This window comes from Magallana gigas, chromosome 1, assembly GCF_963853765.1.
Source record: "Magallana gigas chromosome 1, xbMagGiga1.1, whole genome shotgun sequence".
Classification (NCBI taxonomy): Eukaryota; Metazoa; Mollusca; class Bivalvia; order Ostreida; family Ostreidae; genus Magallana; species Magallana gigas.
Genome location: NC_088853.1, coordinates 55797579 through 55814481, shown reverse-complemented (window position 1 = coordinate 55814481; position 16903 = coordinate 55797579). Strand labels below are relative to the sequence as shown.

Genomic DNA, 16903 nt, shown 5'->3' with positions numbered 1-16903 from the left:
CTTCAGCTCCCGGTGTAAAAAAAATTAAGATGGACGACCAGGGAGCTACAGTGCCAACCATTGAACAAATTGTCTATTTATTGCCCACAAAATTCTGCAATAGTTTTGGACTGATTACTCTTATTTATATGCAACTTCTGTGAAAACAACTAATATCATTAAATTGTGCATGCAATTTACTACTGATATTGTCTCATTACTTGCCTCAGACTTTCTTCGGAGTACGCTATACCGACCTCGGAAAATGAAGAATGTTAAATTTTCAGCGAGATCGAGAGTCACCATTGTTACATGTAAACAAACTGCACCACTTCTCTTTACGGGACTTGTAATGGTGCTTTAAAAGAGAGGATATCAGTAGAAAATTGCATAGCGAATTTAATGGTACTAATTGTGTTCACAGAATCATTATAATACTAGCGCACGTTTACGTTCGCAATAGGTTTTCAGTTTTCAGTCGGTGGCACTGTAGTTCCAAGGTTGTCCATCCGATTTTTTTTCTGACCGGAAGGTTCAGACCTGCTGCTAGACACAGCCCCTCCCATCAACGCTTCAATGACCTATTTTCGAAGATTTGCTAGTACTTTCAACATAAATATATCGACTCCCAAAGACTGATATAAAATGGATTTTATCAAAGATTAAAGTTACAAATATGAAGGAAAACGTATAACTCTGTAGTTTATTAAATTGCAAATTACGTTAGCTATCAAAGAGTTAATCCTGACAACGCAATTAAAACAGAACGCTTAAATTTACGGAAAAAATGTTGTCGTATGCTTATCGCTCCGAATCACTCCGACGCTTGATCAGCCATGGCGAAGGAGATGTAAACAGCTGACGACGGAGAAACGTATTTTTGTTTAAAATACAAATGGTATCGGGACAAAGACAAAACGAGCAATAAGGTATATAAAGGGTACTCATTTTTCTTTGGTATAAGACGAACAATACTGCGTGCCATGTCATTTTTACAATGCTAAAGTGAATTAAACAATAGGAGAGTTTTACTTTACAACACACGTGGTTTTGACTCAAAATGGCTTGTGCATGCATCAGTGTTTGCCACGATTAAAAAAAGTGTCGCTATATGCTAGTTTTTGTTTTAACACGGAAACGTATGTTTTATTAGGGTCTTCCGTTTCTAACGGAAGACCCTCTTGTTATTCTATTGTTTCTTTTTATTAGGGTCTTCCGTTTTCAACGGAAGACCCTCTTGTTATTCTTCGGTTTCTTTCTATTATTAGGGTCTTCCGTTTCCAACGGAAGACCCTCTTGTTATTCTACGGTTTCTTTTTCTTTATTATTCTTTTTTTTCTTTTTCTGACTTTTTTGGAGCGCTATTTCTCAAAAACTATCCAACCGATTCGCACAAAATTTTCAGGACAGATAAAGCATGATCGGCGCTACATATTATAAAATTTTTAAAGGATGACGTCACTTCCGGTTTCAGATATTGACGATTTTGTAAATTTTTAAGGGTCATTTTGTCCACGCATCTCCTCCGAAACTAATCAAGATAGAAGATTGAAATTTTCAGGGATTGTAGATGAATGTATGTAGATGTACCTCCATGCTTCCAATGATGAAAATTGCTCAAGGCCTCAAAGCTCGCCTGAACCTGAAAATTAGCACCAAATTTTTTCACGAAATTTTTGCACATTTTCTGTGATATCTTTTGATGTATGAATATTTTGTTAAAACATGTAATGCAAAAGTTGTTTCAAATTACACGGGCTTTCGTTTAATATCAAGAAAAAGGGGCTGGCCCCTCAAATTAGGGGCCAAGAGGGCTGTAAAGTCTTCTTACAATAACTCTTTACTGAATTATAATTTGTTATTAATTATAGAAGCAAAAATGTTCATTGTTGGGCTGTTTATCTATACAACACCATACTTAAGTCATATGTTACTTAATTAGGGGTTTCAAGGGGCCAGAAATTCAAAAATTTGATCATTAATATCTGAAAAAGGAGAAATATTTTTAAAAGCAATGTAGAACAAAAGTTGCTCAAAATAATGTTTTGAACAGTATGCTACCTTAAATGTTTTTGTTTATGACCCCATTTAGGAGTTAAAGGGTCGGCCCCTAAAACACATTTGTACATATATCTCAAGAATGGTTAACATTTCTTGAACACTTGTAGAACAAAATATGTTTGTATTTGCAAGACCTTTAATTTGATATCAAGAAAAAGGGGCTGGCCCCTCAAATTAGGGGCCAAGAGGGCTCTAATGTCTTCTTACAATAACTCTTTACTGAACAATAATTTGTTATTAAATATAGAAGCAAAAATGTTGTTTGTACATCTGTTCATCTATACAGTACCATACCTAAGTCATAAATTATGTAATTAGGGGTTTCAAGGGGCTATAATTCAATATTTTGAGCATTAATATCTGAAAAAGGAGAAATATTTTGAAAAGCAATGTAGTACAAAAGTGGTTAGAAATAATGTTTTTTACAATATGATACCAAATATTTTGTTGTTAGTGGCCCCGGTAAGGGGTTAAAGGGTCGGCCCCTAAAATACAGTTGTTTAGATATCTCGAGAACGGTTGACAATTCATGAACACTTCTAGAACAAAATATGTTTATATTAGCAAGACCTTTTTTTTATATCAAGAAAAAGGGGCTGACCCTTCAAATTAAGGGCCTGAAGGGCTACTAAGTCTTTTTATAATAACTCTTTTCTGATCAATAATTTGATATAACACAGGATGAATGACCATCTTTAAGTCCTCCTTAAAGATAGCTTAAAGGTGTTTAAAGGTAGCTTAAAGACGATCTTTAAGCCACCTTTAAGCTACCTTTAAGCTATAAGTATTGCTTAAAGGTGGCTTAAAGAAAGCGTAAAGATGGCTTAAAGGCAGCTTAAAGACCATCTTTAAGCCACCTTTAAGCCACCTTTAAGGACAACTTATAGGTCCTTAATGTCCAAACTTCTTTAAGCCACCTTTAAGCCACCTTTAAGCTACCTTTAAGCCACCTTTAAGCCATTAAAAAAAAATTAATTCAATATTGTGCTTAATTTCCAACAAAATGTATTAACTTTATGAAAGAAAAGGTATTAAAACGGTTTTTGTTCTAGAAAAAAAAAAGGAAAAAAAAACACAAAAAAAAAACCGGCCACGGCGAGGATTGAACCCGGGACCCTTAGCTTACTAGCATCACCACACATCCTCTGCGCCACGGCAACTTACATATATATGAGCGTTTTTATATCCTATATATCAGTGGATATTGAATCACTGTATTGAATGTGTTTACTTGAAAAGATTTTGACAAACCATTCAGTTTGTAACAATCAATTATATCTAATTTATAAATTAAATTAAATAAAAATGTAAGAAAGAAAATGAAATCATTTCTTTTATTAAATGCATTGATACTATTAGGGTATTTGTTCAATTTCCCGCAATTTCCCGGTTTTCATGATCGCGGCGCCGTTCCAATATGTTTAAATATTTACATGTAATTGTATGTACATGTACATGATTTTTAAACTATCAATTCTATAACAAACAAAATTACCAATTACCGGTGACGTATTTACTGCATGTGGCAATTGCAAATGACTTGTACATACAATTGTATGATGTGCCAGGCCGGGTATATTTGACATATTTACCCTTATACATATATTTAAATAATCAACCCCTATTTATGATCACCGGTACATTAATTAATTAGCCTCAAGATTTTACTCTTACATACATGTATCGTTAATTTGTAGACGTAACATCTTTGAAACCAAGAGCTAGGAAATAATACTTTGAAAATGAATTACAAATGTAAATTAACTTTTATTCACTAGACTTATCGTATACTCGTACATACTAAGATTCAACGCCTTTAGAAACCATGACGTGCACCTGGGCACACGACACACCTGTTGTGTATATCTTGTATATTCTGTGTTAGTTCCAGGGGTTTTCTAAAGTTGGACAAACAATAGACTTTAATTAGATATACACAAACATGCACCTGGGCACACGACACAACTGCTGTGTATATCTTGTATATTCTGTGTTAGTTCCAGGGGTTTTCTTAAGTTGGACAAACAATAGACTCTAATTAGATATACACAAACGAACAAAACTATGTCTAGACAAACAAAGCAGTAATATCCTGCCCGATATAACAAAGGCAGTTGAGAGTCTTTTCATCTTTAACATGTATCTAGCAGATCTAGAGTTAGAAATAATGAAAATTGAAAAAAAAATACAAACCTTAAACCAATTAACAAATTAAATCATGCATTTTTGGTTCATTATCTTTATTTTGTTTAATAACCGGATGAACTGAGAGAGAGAGAGAGAGAGAGAAAGAGAGAGAGAGAGAGAGAGAGAGAGAGAGATTTTTTTCACCGATTAATTTATAATAGGAAACAAACATACTTTAATCAGTTTTACGCACATATTAAGATACAGAGACTGCGCTCATACCTACAATAATTTTGAAACCCCCCAAAAATTATAAAGAATTTTATAACGGCAATCTGTGTCCATCAGAGCGGTGCTGATGATAGCGATCTGTGTTTAATGGAGCGACGATTAAAACCGCCTGGAACACCCCCCCTCCTTCCGTGGAAATTATATTATCACTCGGATGACCCCCACCCATCTCTATAAAAGAGCTTTTGCATTTAATATATGTTTTTATTGTTCAGCTTGATCAATATTGACTTAAAGGCCACTTAAAGACAGTGTAAAGGCAGCGTAAAGAGAGCGTAAATGCCACTTAAAGATGCTTAAAGGTGGCTTAAAGGTGGCTTAAAGGTAGCTTAAAGAAGTTTGGACATTAAGGACCTATAAGCACTTGCTTAAAGGTGACTTAAAGGCGGCTTAAAGGTTGTATAGCCTTTAAGCTCCTTTAAGTCACCTTTAAGCTACCTTTAAGGACTTGCTTAAAGATGGTTTTTCGCCCTGTGTAAATCATAAAGCAACAAAGGGGCTTTTATAAGCTTAATTTAAACTGATATCCGTTTTAAAATTGGACGATGCATTACAGAGATATTGGGATTTAAAAATTTAGCTTTCCGGAAATTTTGAATCCACGTTCTTGGTTAAGGCAATAGTGTTGTGTTCAAAGATAAATTAACTCGTACCTAAAATAATTCGGAAATTGTTAATTCGTACTTAAACATAATCGGATTTTTTTTGTTAAGTCGTTCTTGCAATCAGAAAGGTTTTTGTTAAGTCGTACTTAAAATAATTCGTATATTGTTAAGTCGTACCAGGACTAATTCGATTTTTTTCATCTTTTTATTTTAGTTTTTCTTACTATTGGTATAAGAGCTCTGCTTCTTACAGGAACTTACAGCTTTACTTCCAACATTAACGGAAGACCCACTCGTTGCTTTGCAACGAGCTTTGCTCTAGTTATTATTATTCTTTTTATTTTTTTTTCTGACTCCTTTTCGGCCTTATAACTCAAAAAGTTTACAACCGATTTTGATGAAACTTTCAGAGATTATGTGAAATTATAATACCTCGAAGTTTATGAAGTTTCTTTGAAAACGTCACCTCGGTTTTAACGTTACGTCATTTTTAAAATTTTCAAAAAGTCATTTTGTCCGCGGCGTTACTCAAAAACGCTTTAAGATAGAGGCTTGAAATTTTCAATGCTTATGATTTGGTCGATTTACCTCTGTAATAAGGCTCGAAATGAAAATCTGTTACTTCCGGTCGAAACCGGAAGTGAAACAAATTTTTGGAAAAAATGAATTTTTTGATCAAATCAAAAATGAATATGTGTTTTGTAGAACTTATTAAGCTGAATCTAACACTGAAAGCCGTTTTAAATTCGGACGATGCATTACAGAGATATCGGGGTTTAAAAATTGATTTTTCCGGAAATTTTGATTCCGCGTCCTTGGTTTAAAAAATAGCGTAATGTTCAACGTAAAATTAACTCGTACCAAAAATAATTGTTAAGTCGTACTCGAACACATTCGGATTTTTTTTTGTTAAGTCGTTCTTGAAATCGGAAAGGTTTTTGTTAAGTCGTACTTAAAATCATTCGTATTTTGTTAAGTCGTACCAGGAATATTCGATTTTTTTCATCTTTTTATTTTAGTTACTCTTGTTATTGGTTTAAGAGCTCTGCTTCTTACAGGAACTTCCAGCTTTACTTCCAACATTAACGGAAGACCCACTCGTTGCTTTGCAACGAGCTTTGCTCTAGTTATTATTATTATTCTTTTTCTTTTCTTCTGACTCCTTTTTTGCTTCATAACTCAAAAGGTTTTTAACCGATTTTGATGAAATTTTCAGAGATTGTTGCAAGTTGGCGTCCCTCAAAAATGTTAAAGTTTTGAAGAGAACGTCACTTCCGTTTTGACGTGACGTCATTTTTAAAAATTTTAAAAAGTAATTTTGTCCCGGACTTTACTCAAAAACGCTTTAAGATAGAGGCTTGAAATTTTCAATGGTAATGATTTAATCGATTTACCTCTGTAATAAGGCTCGAAATGAAAATCTGTCACTTCCGGTCGAAACCGGAAGTGAAACAAATTTTTCGAAAAAATGAATTTTCTGATCAAATCAAAAATGAATATGTGTTTTGTAGAGCTTATTAAGCTGAATCTAACACTGAAAGCCGTTTTAAAATCGGACGATGCATTACAGAGATATCGGGGTTTAAAAATTGATTTTTCCGGAAATTTTTATTCCGCGTCCTTGGTTTTAAAAATAGCGTAATGTTCAAAGTGAAATTAACTCGTACCAAAAATAATTGCTAAGTCGTACCTGAACACATTCGGATTTTTTTTATGTTCAGTCGTTCATGAAATCGGAAAGGTTTTTGTTAAGTCGTACTTAAATCATTCGTATTTTGTTAAGTCGTTCCAGGAATATTCGATTTTTTTCATTTTTTTTATTTTAGTTACTCTTGTAATTGGTTTAAGAGCTCTGCATCTTACAAGACTTCCAGCTTTACTTCCGACATTAAAGGAAGACCTACTCGTTGCTTTGCAACGAGCTTTGCTCTAGTTATTATTATTTTTTTTCTTTTTCTTTTTTTTCTGACTCTTTTTCGGCTTCATAACTCAAAAAGTTTTTAACTTACTTAAAAGAAACTTTCAGGGATTATGTGCAATTATAATGCCTTAAAGATGTTACAGTTTCCATAACAACGTCACTTCCGTTTTGACGTTACGTCATTTTTAAACTTTAAAAAAAGTCATTTTGTCCGCGACATTTCTCAAAAACACTTTAAGATAGAGTCTTGAAATTATCTGTGGTTATGAATTTTGCAATTTACATGTGCAATAAGGCTGGAAATAAAAATCCGTCACTTCCGGTCGAAACCGGAAGTGAAACAAATTTTTCGAAAAAATGAATTTTCTGATCAAATCAAAAATGAATATGTGTTTTATAAAGCTTATTAAGCTGAATCTAACACTGAAATCCGTTTTAAAATCGGACAATGCATTAAAGAGATATCGGGGTTTAAAAATTGATTTTTCCGGAAATTTTCATTCCGCGTCCTTGGTTTAAAAAATAGTGTAATGTTCAAAGTAAAGTTAACTCGTACCAAAAATAATTGTTAAGTCGTACTTGAACACATCCGAATTTTTTTTGTTATGTCGTTCTTGAAATCGGGAATTTTTTGTTAAGTCGTACTTAAAATCATTCGGATTTTGTTAAGTCGTACCAGGAATAATTCAATTTTTTCATCTTTTTATTTTAGTTTCTCTTGTTATTGGTTCAAGAGCTCTGCTTCTTACAGGAACTTCCAGCTTTACTTCCGACATTAACGGAAGACCCACTCGTTGCTTTGCAACGAGCTTTGCTCTAGTTTTGTTATTCTATTGTTTCATACAATATAAACGCTGGAGATCTGAAGCTTTTTTGTGGGAAATTCGGAATAACGCAGAGTTCTGTTGCGTAACTTACACAATTGTAAAAGTACATTTTATCATTTGTGGTTATTCGGTTAAATCTCAACATTTTATATGGACAAACAAAGATTTCAGAATTTTCCATTTGCTGTTGAAAAAAAAAAACCCTGTGTGATTTTGTTCTTGTAAACAAATTCAAAGCGTACATCATAGTATGTCTCAAGATATTTATGCAGCACACTTGGACCATTTTTTATACAAATGCACATACCTGTTAAAAAGGTGCAGTTGAAATAGATGAAAGGAAAATTATCCAAAATAACACACAGTATATCAATTTTCACTGGAACGAAAAAAAAATTCTACCAAAGATTTATAATGGTCAGGGAAATGTTGACATCTTTTCTCTATTTGAAAGTTATTCAGAATACACAATTTTTCAACATTATCAGTCTGATCTGTTGTAATACAAAATCCCCGGTTCCCTGTAGACTTCACATTTTTAGCTCACAGAGACGAAGTCAGGGGGAGCTTATGCTATACCCTCGGCGTCGGCGTCGGTGTCGGCGTCGGCGTCCGGACCTGGTTAAAGTTTTTGTTGCAGGTCCTGTATCTAAGCTATTACTTGTCCTATCTTCACGAAACTTGCATGGATGATGCACCTGGACCTACTTATGGACTTGAAAGACTTGGATGCTGAATCTGAGTCCTAAATTTCAGATGCTGGAGGAGGTTAAGGTTGTTGGACCAGGTTAAAGTTTTTGTTGAAGGTGCCCTTTGATAGCAATATCTAAGTTACTGCAGGTCCGTACTTCACCAAACTTGCATGGATGGTGTGTCTTATGATACTGATGCACCAGACAGGCTTGAGTGCTGAATCTTAGCTATAGGTTTCGGATACTGGAGGAGGTTAAGGTTTTTAGAGCTGGTTAAAGTTTTTGTTGCAGGTGCCCTTTGATAGCAATATCTAAGTTACTGCAGGCCTGTACTTAACTAAACTTGCTTGGATGGTGTGTCTTATGATACTGATGCACCAGACAGGCTTGAGTGCTGAATCTGAGCTATAGGTTTCGGATGCTGGAGGAGGTTAAGGTTTTTGGAGCTGGTTAAAGTTTTTGTTGCAGGTGCCCTTTGATAGCAATATCTACGTTACTGCAGGTCCGTACTTCACCAAACTTGCATGGATGGTGTGTCTTATGATACTGATGCACCAGACAGGCTTGAGTGCTGAATCTGAGCTATAGGTTTCGGATGCTGGAGGAGGTTAAGGTTTTTGGAGCTGGTTAAAGTGTTTGAAACAGGTGCCCTTTGATGATTATATCTTAGTTACTACTTGTCCTAACTTCACCAGACTTCCATGGATGTGCGTCTTATGATACTGATGCACCAGAAAGGCTTGAATGCTGAATCTGAGCCATAGGTTTCGGATGCTGGAGGAGGTTAAGGTTTTTGGAGCTGGTTTAAGTGTTTGAAACAGGTGCCCTCTGATGATTATATCTTAGTTACTACTTGTCCTAACTTCACCAGACTTCCATGGATGTGCGTCTTATGATACTGATGCACCAGAAAGGCTTGAATGCTGAATCTGAGCCATAGGTTTCGGATGCTGAAGGAGGTTAAGGTTTTTAGAGCTGGTTAAAGTGTTTGAAACAGGTGGCCTCTGATGATTATATCTTAGTTATTACTTGTTCTAACTTCACCAGACTTCCGTGAATAATGCGTCTTATGATACTGATGCACCTGACATGTTTGAATGCTGAGTCTGAGCCATAGGTTTCAGATGCTGGATATGGTTAAGTTTTTTTGGAACAAGTCACATGTTTAATAGAAAATAGTACTTTTTCAAACTTGCATAGTTGATTAAACTGTAGTATGAATGAATCATAGAGGAAGCTTCAGATGCAGAGCTTGATCTCCATTATCAAGGATGCAAAAAAATATATCTTATTTATTACAGGTCCTAACTTCACCAAACTTGAATGGATGGTGTGTCTTATGATACAGATGCACCTGAAAGACATGGATGTTGAATCTGAGCCATAGGTTGCGGATGCTGGAGGAGGTTAAGGTTTTAATTGCTAGTGCCCTCTGATGATGATATCTTAGTTATTACTGGTCTGAACTTCACCAAACTTGCATGGAGATGCGTCTTATGTATACTGATGCACCTGACAGGCTTGAATGCTGAATCTGAGCCATAGGTTTCGGATGCTGGATGAGGTTTAGTTATTTTGGAACAGGTCACATGTTTTATAGATGATAGCTTGCATAGTTGATTTAACTATATTATAAATGAAACGCAGAGGTTGCTTCAGATGCAGAGCCTGATCTCCATTATCAAGGATGCTAAAGAAATCTCCTACCTCACTTAAACCTGCTCGATAGATAGATGTGTTTGTTGATAAATGATATAACATGATTCCTATGATATAGTATTGTATGGTATGAAACAATATTGTTTAATATGATACAATATAATATCATATGTAATATTATAAAAAGTTATATGATACGATATGATATTGTATACATTTTTTTGATATTATGTTATGATATTGTATCATAATATCGTTATGTATAGTATTGTATATTATGATACAATATTGTATAATATTATATTGTATTATTAATTTATTATTTAATCACATGATACTATTACATAAGATATTGCAAAATGTAATATTGTATCCTAAGATACTATATTGTATATTCTATAATATTATATCATACGAATTTGTATAATATGATATTAGTTTCTGTAAAAAAGAATTATATCACATGAAATTGTATAATATGATACTGTTATATTATATAATATCGTATCATACGATTTGGTATAATATAATATTGGTTTATAATATGATATATTATCACATCACATGAAATTGTATTGTATGATATTGTAAAATATATTATTGTATTATATGATACAATATGTATAATATAATATTGTATTATATAATATTTTACTTTATCACATAATATTGTATCATTTGATATAATGCAATGTTGTATCAAATAATATTGTATCATATTATACAATATCATATTATGTATCAAAAATTATACAGTATCATACCATTTCATACTATATTATACAATATAATATCATATGTTTCAATGTTATAATGTATTACGTAATATGATATTGTAATGTAATACCATATTGTTTTATATATTATGATATTGTATTATTTGATCAAATACAATAACGTATACAGTACCCGCAACGTTATTTTTTACAAGATAAACGATAGGATAGGATTCACGCACGATAGGATAGCATTAACGCACGATAGAACAGTATACACGCACGAAAGGATAGGATTAACGCACGATAGAACAGTATTCACGCACGATATGATAGGATTAATACACGATAGGAAAGGATAAACGATGTTCATGATAAACGTATGATCGCTTTAAACGATATTATTTACGAACAAACTGATAATGGCAGAATTTGAGAGAGAACACGTACAAATAAAGATTTACGTGGAATTTCTTTTAAGTAGCAATTGCCGAGTTGTTAATCATCGCTGCATCATTTATAGAATGTATAAAAATGACCAGTTAATTTTTTTTCAATTAAAATTATGAGCTTTAATGATCAATAAATTTTCTGCATTGTTAAAATTGTTTTCATTACCGAACACCCAAGCCGATCGCCGCGAATATTTCAGCCCGATATTAAATCACTCGGGTTTAATTACATAAATCCAACTCTTTATAAAGTAAATATAAAATCTATCAGAAGTACATTTCTTTCTGTATCAGAAAATGATACATTAAAAAAGATTTATAACAGACAAGTTATAAATAAATATTTACGCAGATACACTTTCCGCGTACGATTTGTAAACATTGTTTTATTACCACACACCCTAGCTGATTGCCGAGAACATTTTAGCCTGAATTTAAATATCACACGGAAAATAACGGGTTCAAAATACAACTCGGGTTTTAATTAAATATAAATTATATCATAAATAGTTTTGTTTCTGTAAAATATGATGCAACAAAATTATATTGCATAAAAGTTAATGTTTACGCAGGTTTACGCAGGTATACACTCTGCGTACGATTTAATATATTCGATATACAGGTAAATATGTTACCTTGTTCCTAAGAACGTCGTTTTTCATTTTCAATGTTAACAGATATGATTTACATATGATATTGGTTAATTTTGAACTAAAAAAAATTAGTATCCTGACGGAATGTTGGATAGGATTTTACAATTCTTGTTCGATAAATATTCGGCGCACCGAACGAGTTGCAACTTAGTAATAAATTTACTTGCTTATGAGAAGTCACGAAACGATTAACACGATAGGATAAACGGAAGAATTGTTGAAATTAGACGAAAAACCTGATAGGAATAACGCACTATAGGATAGGATTAACGCACGATAGAACAGTATACACGCACGATAGGATAGAATTAACGCACGATAGAACAGTATACACGCACGATACGATAGGATTGATACACGATACGATAGGATAGGATTGTAAAAAATAACGTTGCGGGTACTGTAACACAATACAATGTCATATCATACATTACAATATCATATCTCATCATTGTTTATTATGGTATTTTATTGTATTATATGATATATATTGTAAATATGATAGGATGCAATATTTAATTTTATTTTATTGTATTGATTAACATATGAACATATGATTATCATACAATTTTTTAACAGATGATATACGATATTGTGTCAAAACAGAATCCATGAATATCCAAGGTCATAAAGTATGATTTTCATTTAATATGATTAAGGTGGTCTCATAAAGGTGAAGTCTCATAAGGGTGATGTCTCGTCTCGGTGAGCTTTGTAATCTGTGATTACCTATGTTTAGCCTTGTATTGCAATTTTACCTGATAAGCTAGAGGAGGCATTTCAAAGGAGAGTTCTTGAAATTTTTTCTTACTTTTAAATAAACTTCAAACGGAGTTTGAACCCTACGTATTTATTATAATTATCGAGTTATTAAGCAAAATGTGAATCGAGTATATCTTGGGACAGAGTATAGGAGTGATGGAAGGGTTAATGTCCAAATACATGTAAATCTTCATTAATTTAATAAAAGTTTTTTTCTATGCCTTGATAATGTCACAATCTAAAAGCTGGGCATTCTATCTGTTACCAGATAATGGTTTCTAACGGAGACTCAGAGCATGGAATCTGTTTCAATCAAAATTTTTAAGAGGAATAAAAAAGATAGCCTCAGGATGATTTGCTGTAGTGAGCACATTAGTCTTGGTTCTTGGTAAGTAAGTCACCTGTAGTTAGAATAATATAACATTAAATATTTAACATTTCATATTAACTGATATGTCTTTTCATCAATAGCGCAGATAAAATAAGTCAACAATGAATAAAGTAAATTACCTTATGACGAAACGTCAAAACATTAAATTGGTATTTTTTTTTATACGATAGACAATTTGTTTTATTATACTTTCATGTTAAATACTTAAATCTGATTGGTTTAGATGCAGTTGGTAATCCGTTCTATTACCCTCAGCGTTAGCAACACACTTGGCAACGGGTAACACAACGAATTGTTACATGCGCAAAAATTATGCACGTACGGTTCGCCGTAGAATTCACTTCATTTCTGTATAAAAGCAGTAAAATTTTCTTTGAAAATAAGACATTTAGTATAATAAAATAAATAGTGCCTGTTTGGGAAGGTAACTGTTGAAATCGACATCACTCGAAAACCATTGTCAACCTCTGTTTCGCTTCGGTTTTCTCGGGGTGTCAATTTCAACAGTTACCCTCCCAAACAGGTACTATTTATATAATGGTTGATATTAGTCTTTGGTGATAGTTTAGAAAGAAACGAAACACTTAACATGGCCAAAATGATCATTGAGAAAACAGCCATCTGGATCCCAGATTGCCATGTAAAACATCCTGATATGTTTGTTTTATCCCACTTGATTATTTTTTTTTAAACAGCATAATAGTGAAAACTTTTACAATTGGTTTCTTTTTGTGGGAAATAAAATTGAGGGAAAAAAATTCAGTGCTTAGCTTAGTAGTAAGAGTGCCATATTAAGGTAGTACAAAACAGTATCCGAAAACCAAGCACTTCCGAAATCCTTGCGCAAGTCAAACGCTAACGAGATACAAATAAATGAGGTACATCATGTTCTACGTGTCTTATTATGACGTCATGCCGTGGAAGAACTGTTAGAAAAATACTTTTTCACAAAGTGGGGGATGGGGGTTTAAACTACTTTTTAAAAATATCTAGTGGTGGAATTGTTTTGGTATTTACATAATACTATCTACATATTCCAACAATTTATATGATTGTTATTTGTGGAATTTGAATAATAGGAATTTAAATAAAAAGATGAACATATATGTATTAAGTATAACATTAGAACATATTTCGGTATACATGTACTTAAAATCTTGTTCATTGTATATGGTTTTCTTGCTTGAAAAATTAAAAACATAAATGAAAACATAAATATTGAAATTTTATTCATTAATAAATAATAGATTAATTTATTACAATAATACAAGTATAAAAGTTGCACTTAGAGGACATGGACACAAGCTCAGACCATGATTTTGTTTACATTATACAGAGTTTAAACTTAAAATGAATGTGACTAATGTTAGGAACTGTTCATTTGTATTCAAAATGAACTAACAGATAGAAAAAAAATTGTTTGAAAGAGAACTTTAAAATTTAAAGAAAAAAATGTAAAATTACAAAAAGAATTGCTGTAAATGTCATGTGTCTTACTGATATTGCATCATCTCAGATTTAAATTTGAGCTGAACATTGAAATTTTGTTAGCATTTAAAAAGAAATGTTATAAATTGACAAAAATTTCCTCAATTATCCTTTTAATGTCTGTAACATGTACTAATTTTTCCATTTGATAACTGCAGATTAAAAAATATATATCCCCCAATGATTTAATAGATCTTCCGCAACTTTTAACAAATCTTTATTGCTGTTGGTTTTCCTGAGATTGTTATGAATTTTGCTGACGGATGTCTGCAGCTTTGCAAGAGCAACCTCGTAGGATTTTACTAAAATCTTATCCCGAGGATTTTCCTTAAGCAGTCTTCTGTACTTGAAATATTCTTGAGCAGTTGAATCACCAGGGAGAAGTTTCTCAATTCTGCTTGACATGGATTCAGCATCTTAAGAATCATATAAATATAAAAAGGAATTTAATTTTTACATGCAACTATCATGTGTATATATATAAAAGTAAATAGTGCCAAACATTTTAATATGGTGATAAATTTGAATAAGCATGGATCCAAACTTTTACACAAATTACACTTTATGATGTGCACTCTTTATTAATTTGTATCAGGTTATTATAAAGAAAACTATATGAATTCAGACGTTGTAATATTCAAACTTAACATGCAAAGTACATATCTTACCTGATTTTTTTTGTTTCTTGCAGGGGGAATGTTTATTTGAGGCTGACCTGTCTTCTGCAAAATTAATGTACTTGTATTGGTAAGATTTCATAGCAAAGTTTGCTGCTTTATTTGTCTGCTTTTAAAGACATTGTGCAGTTAAAACTTAATTGTTACTTGTTCTCACCTGTTCCAGTATCAAACAATTTCCTTTTGCACCTTGTAAATCTTTTGATTTGTTTGCTTCCAAATTTGACAGCTAAAATTAAAATGTTTGCCGGTAATTAAAATATTTAAAAGAATGGTTTTTAATCAGAATAAAAGTTTTCAACTTCATTTCGGAATTTGCTATGTAGAGGAAGGGTGATGAAAAACCCAAAGGGCTACTCTGTGATATTAAAAGAGTTGTATAATTATTTCTTGTATGCTGGATTTATAGCATAATATGTAATATTTTTTTTTCATTTCATATTAGAATCATTATGTTTTAAATGATGTACATTTCATAAAACTTTAAAGTATTTTTTTTTAGATATACCAGCTGCTTGTGTGGTTTGAAGATTAATGGAAGATGCACCAGCAGACTCATTCCCACTCGTGTCATTACTGTCCCCAATGTGGCTTACTTTGTCCTTACACAAAGTGACACCTACCAAAGAAAATGAAGGCATGTACTCATTGTAGAACATACAGTAAAATCTTTACCAGTACTATAAATTAACTTTTTTTGCATGCAAGAAATATTTTAGAATATACAAGAAGTCACTTTTAGTTGAATGAAGAAATAACAAGAGGCCCATGGGCCACATCGCTCACCTGAGGAACAATAGGTATGATAAAATCAGCTCAATGGAGTCATAATACAAACTATCTGGACAATGTACAATAATTCATGTAAATCCTGTATAAATAAAATCCATTTTCCCCTGGATATTCTTATGTTTATAATCATTAGTCTCTTTTCTAACAGGATGATTTTATAGTCATATCATATGTTGAGTATTGCAGTTCTAAAAAAGATCCCTAACAATAGTTTATATATGGGATATAAACGTACATCAAACTCAGAACCTTCTCGTGAGGCCAAAGAATTGTCCTGGGGCCAAAGTCTTAACAATTATAAAGAATTATCTGGCTGATTAGTTTCTGAGAAGATTTTTAAAGATTTACCCTATATATTCCTTTGTTAAACTTTGACCCCCCCCCCCATTGTGGCCCCACCCTACCCCTGGGGATCATTATTTTCACAACTTTGAATCTACACTACCTGAGGATGCTTTCACACAAGTTTCAGCTTTCCTGGCTGATTAGTTTCTGAGAAAAAGATTTTTAAAGAATAACTCTGTTTATTCCTATGTAAAACATCGACCTCCCATTGTGGCCCCAACCTTCCCCCAGGGGTCATGCTTTTCACCACTTTAAATCTACACTACCTGAGGATGCTTCCACACAAGTTTTAGCTTTCCTGGCTAATTAGTTTCTGAGAAGAAGATTTTTAAACATTTACTGTATATAATCATATGTTAAACTTCGATCCCCCATTGTGGATCCAACCTACCCCCAGGGGTCATGATTTTCACAACTTTGAATCTACACTACCTGAGGATGCTTTCACACAAGTTTCAGCTTTCC

At 32.9% G+C, this 16903-nt stretch overlaps 1 protein-coding gene and 2 long non-coding RNA genes across 4 annotated transcripts in view; 2 read left to right on the top strand and 1 right to left on the bottom strand.

Annotated features, from left to right (window-relative positions):
- The window catches only part of LOC105342642 (uncharacterized), a 52070-nt gene that overhangs the window by 20037 nt on the left and 15130 nt on the right, over positions 1 to 16903 (top strand). The window lies entirely within an intron of this gene.
- On the top strand, positions 811 to 15955 carry LOC105333615 (uncharacterized). Its single transcript, XR_010712208.1, has 4 exons — positions 811 to 908; positions 13014 to 13133; positions 15316 to 15371; positions 15804 to 15955. It is a non-coding gene; the product is annotated as an uncharacterized lncRNA (long non-coding RNA).
- On the bottom strand, positions 14450 to 15936 carry LOC136273966 (uncharacterized). Its single transcript, XR_010712209.1, has 4 exons — positions 15810 to 15936; positions 15459 to 15530; positions 15293 to 15346; positions 14450 to 15040 (listed from the first exon to the last, which is right to left on the bottom strand). It is a non-coding gene; the product is annotated as an uncharacterized lncRNA (long non-coding RNA).